This window comes from Canis lupus, chromosome 9 (assembly GCF_011100685.1).
Source record: "Canis lupus familiaris isolate Mischka breed German Shepherd chromosome 9, alternate assembly UU_Cfam_GSD_1.0, whole genome shotgun sequence".
Lineage (NCBI taxonomy): Eukaryota > Metazoa > Chordata > Mammalia > Carnivora > Canidae > Canis > Canis lupus.
This window is the reverse complement of record NC_049230.1, coordinates 59,537,704-59,547,224: the sequence shown is the minus strand read 5'-3', so window position 1 is coordinate 59,547,224 and position 9,521 is coordinate 59,537,704.

Sequence of the window (9,521 nt, the reverse complement as noted above, 5' to 3'; positions counted from 1 at the left end):
GAGAGGACTGTTTCTGATTCTTTCTTTTGAGGTGAGGTTTTCCTTCTAGTCATTTTGCTCAGTGCAGAGTGGCCAAAAGCAAGTTGTATTGGGAAAAGGAGAAAAAGGAGAGAAAGAAGGAAAGAAAAGAGAAAAAAAAAGAAGAAAAAAAGAGAGAAGAAAAAGAGAAAGAAAAAGAAAGAAAGGAAAAAAAGGGTGGGGGAAGGAAGCAAATCAAAAAGCAAAAAAAGGGGCAGCCCTGGTGGCGCAGTGGTTTAGCGCCGCCTGCAGCCCGGAGTGTGATCCTGGAGACCGAGGATCGAGTCCCACGTCGGGCTCCCTGCATGGAGCCTGCTTCTCCCTCTGCCTGTGTCTCTGCCTCTCTCTTCTCTCTCTGAATGAATGAATAAATAAATCTTTAAAAAAAAAAAAGCAAAACAAAACAAACAAACAAAAAAAACCACGGGGGAGTATCTTCTGCTTCTGTATACTTTAAGTCCCTTGACTTCCCCGGGGACTTGTCCGTCTAGCTGGTGTTCTGGGGGAGGGGCCTGTTGTGCTGATTTTCAGGTGTCAGCACTTGGGGGAGCTGCTCTGCCCCCTGCCTGGTGCAGGGCTCAGTGGGGGAGAAATGGCAACTATTATGACTAATCTTACCATTCTTGGTTCAGATTTGGTTTTTCCATAAAGAAGATACTGTTTAGTTGTTCTTGAAAAAGACCTCTCTGTGAAGTGAGAGGCTGTGACCCTGACCTTCTGGCTGCCTGGGTCACCTGTTCATCTTCTCCACTGAGGTTTGCTTTGATCCTATTCTCAGTCTAAGACAGACTCCAAATCCCTTCTACCTCCCACTGCTTATCCCTCATTTCTGCCTTAGGTAATCCTCTGCTTCCCATGGGAGAACTGGCCGCAGTTTGGGAGCAGGAGCAGGATTTGGACTGGGGCAGAATGTGGGCTCAGCCTGTGAGCAGTATTGAGTCTTGGTGACCTGGGTTGGGTCTCATTTACTGCTGAGATTGGGTCCTGGCTGTGACAAGTGTGTTAGATGGGGTTCCTGGAAATGTGCTGCACGGAGGATTACAGGCAGGTTTATGGGGGCATGCCCTCGGAAGAGACCCCTGGAAGGAAGCAGGAAGGCAGGACTGGGCAGTGGGAGAAGCTGAGCCACAGTGAGGTTGTAGCTGAGGCCCCTGAAGAGGTTCCTGGAGCTGTGACGGTCCTTTGGGGTTGTCCCAGTTGAGGCAAGGGAGCTAGGCCTTTGTAGCTCTGCGTTGGTCAGGCAGTGGCCCCTGCTGCCCCTGGCAGTGGGAGACATCATGGTTCAATGCTCCTAGCAGTTGGAGGGGGGTAACTGGCCCTTGATGGGGGGGCTCTGGAGCATCCAGTATCCCCTACAACCAGCCACAGGGCTCTGGCTCAGACATGGATCCCAGCCAGATAATGGAAGCAGAAGATGAGACACTGGGACTGAGCATCCCCACAGAACAAGACCTTCGTCCCCAGCTTCCAGCATAGGGCCTGGTTGAGCAGCACAAGCCTCAGCCCACAAATGGAGGAAGAAGAGAAAGTATGAAGTGGGCGGGGGGGGCCGCTGGTCAGCCTCCCCAGAGACTCAGAGAGGGTAGGCCACCTATTTGAGGTCACACAGCTGCTCAGGGCAGAGCTGGGATTGGAACTCAGGACTGCCTGAGTCCTGAGCTTATGTTCTCTTGACAGAGCCAGGCTGTGAGCTTATTAGAAAGCAAAGGCTGGGAGTGGGAGGAGGAAAGCCCCTCCTCCTGTTCCCGGAGCAGCCCCAGTACCCGCCAACTCCGGCAGCCTCTGGCTGGCCCACCAGGACCCATGCCCAGGGGAGGGAGTGGCATCTTGTGGGCGGGCGGGCAGCCCTCCTTGGATAGTGAGGCTCAGCCAGCCATTTGCAGTCCCTCCAGTGTGAATAATTCATTTGCAACCAAGTCTGGGAATTAGAAACCGTTACTGATTTATTTAACAGGGACTGCTCTTGGGGAGGCGGGAGGACGTTGAACCCTAAGTGGGAAATGCTTGTCATGTAGATGGGTTTGGAGAGGCTGACAGAGCTGGGTTCCAATTCCAGCTTTGCCTTCTAGCAGCTGCGTGACCTCGGATAAGTGACGGGACATCTCAGTGCCGTGTAAAAAAGGGATGATAGTAGAGTTGTTAGAAGGATTAAATCTTTTATTTTTTTAATTAATTAATGTATTTATTCATGACAGACATAGAGAGAGAGAGAGAGAGAGGCAGAGACACAGGAGGAGGGAGAAGCAGGCTCCATGCCAGGAGCCCGACGTGGGACTCGATCCCGGGACTCCAGGATCGTGCCCTGGGCCAAAGGCAGGCGCCAAACCCCTGAGCCACCCAGGGATCCTCTGTTAGAAGGATTAAATGAGTCAGAATTCCCTTAGAATTGGAGAGCCCTTAGAATCAGGCCCGGTTCGTAGTGCTGCTCAGTGTTTGGTGACTGAATACATAAAAGCTGATGAATACTAAGAGGAAATGACTGTTGCACATCTGCTTCATGGCAGGCCCCAGCCTTTTAGGCACGCCATCCACAGCACTCATCTAACCTGAGCATTATGCCTACATTACAGGTGAGAAAGTAGAAGTTCAGAAACGTTAAGTAACTTGCTCAAGCTCACACAGCTCGTCTTGGCAAAGCAGGGATCAGACCTAGCTGCGCTTCTCTGACTCTGTGCACCTATCCACATCCCATCCCATGGGTCTGGCACACGGTTGGCACCTAATAAACGTCTCCCTCTTATTGTACTAAAACTCCCACCCCCCACACACCCTGAAAGCACTGCCACATCCATCATCGCATTTGATTCTAACAACAAACCCAGGGCAGCCCGGGTGGCTCAGCAGTTTAGCGCCGTCTTCAGCCCAGGGCGTGATCCTGGAGATCCAGGATCGAGTCCCACATCAGGCTCCCTGTGTGGAGCCTGCTTCTCCCTCTGCTTGTGTCTCTGCCCCTCTCTCTCTCTCTCTCATGAATAAATAAATAAAATCTTAAAAAAAAAAAAAAAAAAACCCAACAGGTGGGCGGGGAAATTGTGGTCCCCGTTTCTCAGACAAAGAAATTGAGGCCCAGAGAGGGTGAATTGCTCAGCCTCACAGCCCAGGTGCAGCCCAGGTCTCAGAGGAGCCCACCTCTGTGGGTCACCCCCACTCCCAACTGCACTTTTAGGGGTTTGTTTGCCTTTGTTTTGCCTGATTCACAGTGTTATTATCAGCTGGATGGATGAAAGAAGGAATCCTAAAGCCACATAGTACCTGAACTCTGACTTTGCCCCCTGCCTGCCCCTGGTTAGACACACTGGAACACACTCAGCTGCACACACCTATGGGATGGGGAGAGTAAGGGGCTGAGCTAGGGTGGGTCTGGGGGCAGCTCCTGGCCCCCAGAGCAAACTGGGCCCTTGCCATGAATCAACCCTGGCTTTCTCCATAGGGCACGGTATCCTTGGGCTCCCACAGGAGGCAGTACTTGCCCATCTCAGATTCCCAGGCCCCCACAGAGGCACGGCAGGGACACTGCACGCCAACTCGGGTGTCAGCATGGCCTGGGTGTGAACAAGAGGACGTGGCCTATAGCTCAGAGTGTTGGCCTGTGGGCCTCACGGGGTTGTGACACATGCTGTGTGAGTGTGTCTGAATATTTAGGGGTCTGTGTGTCTGTTGTGTGAGGGGGTTTGTGAATCTCATGTCTACCTGTAGAGGTTTGTACATGTGTGCCCTGTGTAGCTATCTGGATATATTTGAGTATTTAGATTTGGCATGATCAGATATTTCTGTGTGTGAACGCCAGTGTGTGTGTGAATGCAAATATGTATGTTTGTGTATTTGGGTGCCCTGGGGGGTACCATGTGGATGTCCACTCACTTCTAACCTGGCAAGTATATGTATGTCTATGTGAGCAAATCTGTGAGTCTGGGGGAAACTCAGCTGTATGCACGCATTTGCATTTCTGAGTTTGGAAAGCATTTCCTGTGTGGGGTGCGGTGGGGTGTATATGGGAGGGGGTATGTGTGTGTGCAGCATGTGTAGACAAGCAGGCATGTAGAGAGAGAGGAGACCCAAGCTTGAGAATCAGGAGTCCTGGTTCCTGTTCCAACTTTGCCGTATGACCTTGGGCTACTCCCTGCCCCCACCAAAACCTCAGATCCTCCATGTGGGCAACCAAAGCCATGTTGTTGAAAGGGACTTCAGATTCAGGGTTCTTGGTTCAAGGGGGAAGGCAGCTTGCAGTGAGTTCTGCTGGGATTGCACCTTTTGTTACAGATGATTACAATCTTGCTGGCATTTTTGGGGGGGTTGGATTTGCTCTTTCCGTCAGATTTAAAAGGAAATGGATTTCCTCTTTCTGGGTCTCTATTCATTATTCTTTTTTTTTTTTTCCCATAAAAATTTAAAAGACCGTGCTGCCATTTAGACTCAAGTAAAGAGGCCAATCACTTTTCCAAAAATTGTAATTCTACTACTCTCCTCCTTGCAGCTGGAGTGATTCTTTGCAAATGCAGTTCTGGCATTGAGCTCTCTTGTCATTGCCTTGGATGCAGGAGGCCTGCCAAAGCCCCCCTGTTCCTGGGCAGTGTCCCGACTCCCTGATAGCGCCCCATTCCCCCAGCAGCCTTCCACACTGCAGCCAATCTGCCCTTGAACGTGCCAGCCTCTCCCTGCCTATGGACTGATGACCCCTCTGCTTGGAAAGCTATCTATCTCCCCCACACCTCAGGGTCCCAGGTGATATGGGGAAGTGGCAAAGGAAACTTACGCCCACACCCCACACACAGTTTTTGTAGGAAAGGTCAGGGAGTCTTGCCAAAGCTGTTTGCACTGTTCCAGTTCAAGAGCTGCTCTGATTCGGGAGCTCTGGAACATTTCCATCCCCAGCTGGGGACAGGAGTTCTGTCTGGTTCTAGCCTGGCTTCTGACAGATGTGACCTTCAGTGGGTTGCTCCCCTTCTCCTGGGGGGGGAGTAGAGGATGAGGTGCAAGGTAAGGCAGGACAGGCAGTCCCCAACCTCTGCCCCCACCTGTTCTTAGCTCCAGAAGTGCCCCCTACTCTGGCCGAGTGAAGCTGGAGGACGAGGTGGCCCAAGCCTTTGAGCAGCTGCACTTGGGCCAGGCTGGGGCAGGGTCACCCCCCCCCTCCCAAGCCTCCATCTGAACAGTGTGCTGGGTTCTGTCCCCCTGGGGAGGGCGGGGGGAGGCTGGCAGCCGGTGGGAGAGGGGAGCCTGGCCTATCCTGGAGCTCCCTCTAGTGACGCCAGAGGGGCCTGCAGCCTGCCCTGTGGGCGTGGAGGATGCGGTGTGTGGGGGCCACTCTCCCAAGCCCTCCTGACTGCTCCTGTCTCCACTCTCAAGGGGTGGGGTGGGGGGCTCACCACCCTGGAATGCTTTGCCAGAGAAGCGCACTGGCCTTCTCCCTCTTTCTCAGTCCCAGCAGACATCAAACTCTTGTTTCAGCCACACCAATGCCCACCCTTCTCTCTACTCTCATCCGTGTCCTAATTAGACTTTGTGATCTTTCCTTGGATTATTTCTCCTCTTGCCCTCCTGCGGTGCCTCTTCCACACGCCTCTCAGAGGGAACTCTGCCGCAAGCAAGCAAACCAATAGGGTCATGCCGTGCTTCAGGGCTTCAATCCCAGGCTCCCCAGGGCCCCCAGGGCAAAGCCCAACCTCCTTGGCCTTGTGCATCAGCAGAGCACAGCTCCCCTCTGATCACAGCCCCTCCACATCCTGACCTCAGGCCACACTCACCTGCCTGCAGTCCCTGAGGGTACAGTGACACAGTCTGTCCTCTCACAACTGACCTTTGCTCACTGAGCCTTCAGCCAGGGAAGCCTTTTGCCTCCTCTCTACCTGGAAAACTATCCACATCCCAAGGTTCCACTTCCTCAGGGAAACTGCCCTGTGGCGGCTGGCCTCCCTGTCCTGGGGGTCCCACCAGGCTCTGAGCAAGTGTCTCCCAGCATTGTTCATGCGCACATGGATTCAAGATGTGAGCTTCTGAAGGCCAAAGGTGGAATGGCTCTCACCTGCTCTATGTTCTTCAGAATGGTGCAGACATCCTCAGATGAGACTGGCAACCAGAACAGGGTGGTGGTCGGTGCTGAGGTCACTGGGGGAAGCCCACAGGTCTGTGGGAGCACAGGAGAGGCCCTGACCAAGCCTGGGGGTGACTAAGGCTGTTCTGAGGCAGGGCCACCAGAACCAGGTCCCAAAGGATCGACAAGATTATCAGCACAGCTTTCAACCAGGTAGAGGGAGGAGTGGTGGGTTTTCCAGGGAGCAGATCCTGGGAGCCAAGACTAGCCAGCCAAAGAACAACTTGGTGTGTTTATGTGTGTTTGGTTGGGAGTGGGGGCAAGATGGAGCAGCTGAGTGTCTTGGGTAGGGGAGAAGGTGGGACTGATGATAGGAATCCACGTTGTGGGAAGGTAAGCAAGGAGCCCAATTATGAGGGCTTTGGGCATCAGGCTCAGGAATTTGAACTTGGCCTGAGGGTAACTGAAAGTCAAGGAGCAGAAGACCCAATTTGGGATTTGGACAAGTCTGGTAGTTGGTATAGAACCAGGGGCCTCCTGGATGCTTTTTTGGGGGGATTTCTAGGGATACTATTTTCATGATGACTGGGGGCCACTGCTGACATTTAGTGGTGGGGCCTGGGGTCCTGGACAGCCTGCGATGTACAGAACAGCCCATACTGCAAATAATGTCTCATATGCCATTGACTCTGGAATGTTCTACCAGATATCCAAGTAGAGGAAAAAAACACCTGTTTGTGTCTGAGCAAGAGCCCAAGTCTTGAACATAAATACAGAGCGTTTTTGCATGAATGCTCTGAATTTCAACATACACTGAAATTGCCAGAAATACAGCTTCCATGTAAATTGAAGGAATACTGCTCTTTATCTTGTTCAGAACCTTACCCAGAGTTGTCACCATTTCAGAAAATTATACATTTAATGTCAACACTACTTGTGGTATTTGAGTTGCCAACTTGACATTCTCCTTACCAGTCCACATTTGTGGCTGTCACATTCAGGGAGCTCGACGTATAGGCACAAGTGTCTTGTCATTTTATCATGTCTTCTAGTGCAGCTGATAAAAGTATTTGCAACTTGAAATACTCGTCCTTCTAAATTACTTTCCTTATTGGTTTAATCAGAACTTGCTTAGCTCTTAACATGTGCCAGGCACTGTCCTAAATGCTTCATGAATAATTACTTATTTAATCCTCATAATAACCCTGTGCAGCAAAGTGCTACATAAAAGAACCCCCCCACCTTTTTTTTTTTTTACTGGAGAGCTAACTGAGGCACAGGGAGGTTAAGGGACTCACCCCAGCTCACATAGCTGGAAAGTGTAGAAGCCAGGATTTGAACAACTAGCCTATAATGGCTCATTCTGCTATTTCAGTTAGGGCACCAGGATGGCTCTCCTTGGAGAATTATACGCATAGGTATGTCATTTCATTTCAGGAGAACAAAGAGTGATACAAGATATCAGTCAAGGGGGAACTGAAATGGTTAAGAGCCACTGGCAGACAGCCCACAGGCTGAAGCAGGCTCGTCCAGGGAGTGAGGTGTGAGAAGGGCAGGGAAATGGGAGCAGATCCCCGTGTACCCTGACATCTGGGAAGGAAAGGGCCAGGGACAGCCAGGAAAGTAGGAGGGAAGCCAGGGAAGACAGCTCCAAGAAGGACGGAGTAGGGGACAGTAGGAGAGGCCTCTGGGAGATTGGGGAGGTCAGGGCTGAAGGTGGCCCCACTTAGCCACAGAGGGAACAGAGTTACCTGAGCTGGTGAAGGCTGAAGCAACAGAGGGGCCTCTGGTCAGAGCAGTAGTGGGTAGTGCCCCGGCCCCAAAAGGCAGACAGAGGGGGAGGAAATGCCCCGGGCCCTCCCTCTTTCCTCTCTGCCTCCACAGGCCACTTCCTGGAAGCCTGAGGGAAGGAGGTCCTTGGGGGTTGGATGGGGTAGAGGAGGAGAGGGAGGGAGGGGTCTGTGTGCAGAGTGGGAGACAGAAGAACCAACACAGTCCCTTGAGAAGGGAGATGCAGGCCCCTGGTGGGGGGACCCAGGGGAGATGTCACTTGGAAGGTCCAGAGGCATCCATCCTGGAGATCTGCTCAGTGGGGAGCAGTCCTGGGACACATCCCCTCCCCCAACAGGTGCCTGCTTGGTGGCAGGAGCCCGCCTCCAGGGTACTGTGAGGTAGGTCCTGTTATCTCAACTTACAGGTGGGGAAACGAGGGTCCCCAAGAGTGAAACAGACCAACAAGGCCTTGCCTAAGGGCAGGGACCAGAATCAGGATTCATACCGGGTGGGGCTGATGCCGAAGCTGGGGCTCCCCAGCGCCAAGCTGTACTGTCAGAGGTGGTGGGTGCCCTCGGCCAGGGAGAGGTCAGCAAACAATTCCTGAGCAGAGTGGAGCGCACTGAACACTCCGCGGAACTCAACGATGCAAGGAATGGAAAGGGGTGGTGGCAGGCACCCCCATGTTTGGATCCTACCCCTGCCCCACCGGTTGATGGGTGTCACCTCCCGAGCCTCCGTTTCCTCATCTGTAAAACGGGCACCACTCTGACCTTGCTGTGCTGTGCAGGGGATGATAAAAGGTCCTTTTCCCCTTCCTTGCACCTGGTGCCCAAGTGGGGAGGATGGAAAAAGGGGCTCGCAGAGGGCTGGCCCCCCTCACGGTCTCTTCTCCGGACCCCCACAGGGAGCGTGTCAGGACGGCCGCCCCGTGTAACCTCCGCCTACAGCCCAGCGGGGCTCTCGGGCCTCCTCCCTCCTCCCTCCTCCCTCCTCCCTCCTCCAGGGTCCAGGGTCCAGGGTCCAGGGGCGCCCCCACCCCTTCTCGCCGGCAGTGCCGGGTCTGGCCACAAGGTGGTGCACAGCGGCTGCAGGACGCGGGCGGGGGTGCGGGTGGGTGTGAACGCGTGGGCGTCGGTGTGTCCAGGACGGGGGGGGGGGGGGGGGGGTCTTGCCGTCCTCACGCCCCGCCCTCCCCGGGCTTCTCTGACCTCTCGGGACCCTCCGAGACACGGAATGGACAGAAGCTGCCCTCCTGCGGCAGCTCGTTTGAGCTTTAGGAGGTGGGAACTGTTGTTTCCACTTTACAGATGAGGAAACTGAGGCCGGGGAAGGAAGTGGCGCGCGGAGGTCACTCGGCCCATCAGTGGTAGAGCTGGGCTCGGAGCGGGATCTACTTGGCTGTGGGGCCTCCCACGGGTGGGGAGGGGCCTGGTGGAAGCTCCTGGTACAGGTGAGAGGCAGGCGAGGGATTAAAGGTGGTTTGGAGCCCTGACACCTAGGAGCACCGCCCACCGGGAGGAAGCAAGACTCTGGGGCGGGGATGGCAGGGGATGTGAGCACCCCCCCCCCCAGGTCCTTGGCTCCCCTGCTGAGCACCTTGCGGGTTGTCGGCCACCTATGCAGTGATGCCCACGCCGGACTCCCTGCTCTTCCGGGACCAGCTGGTACAGCCAGGGCTCCCTCAGTCACAATCACG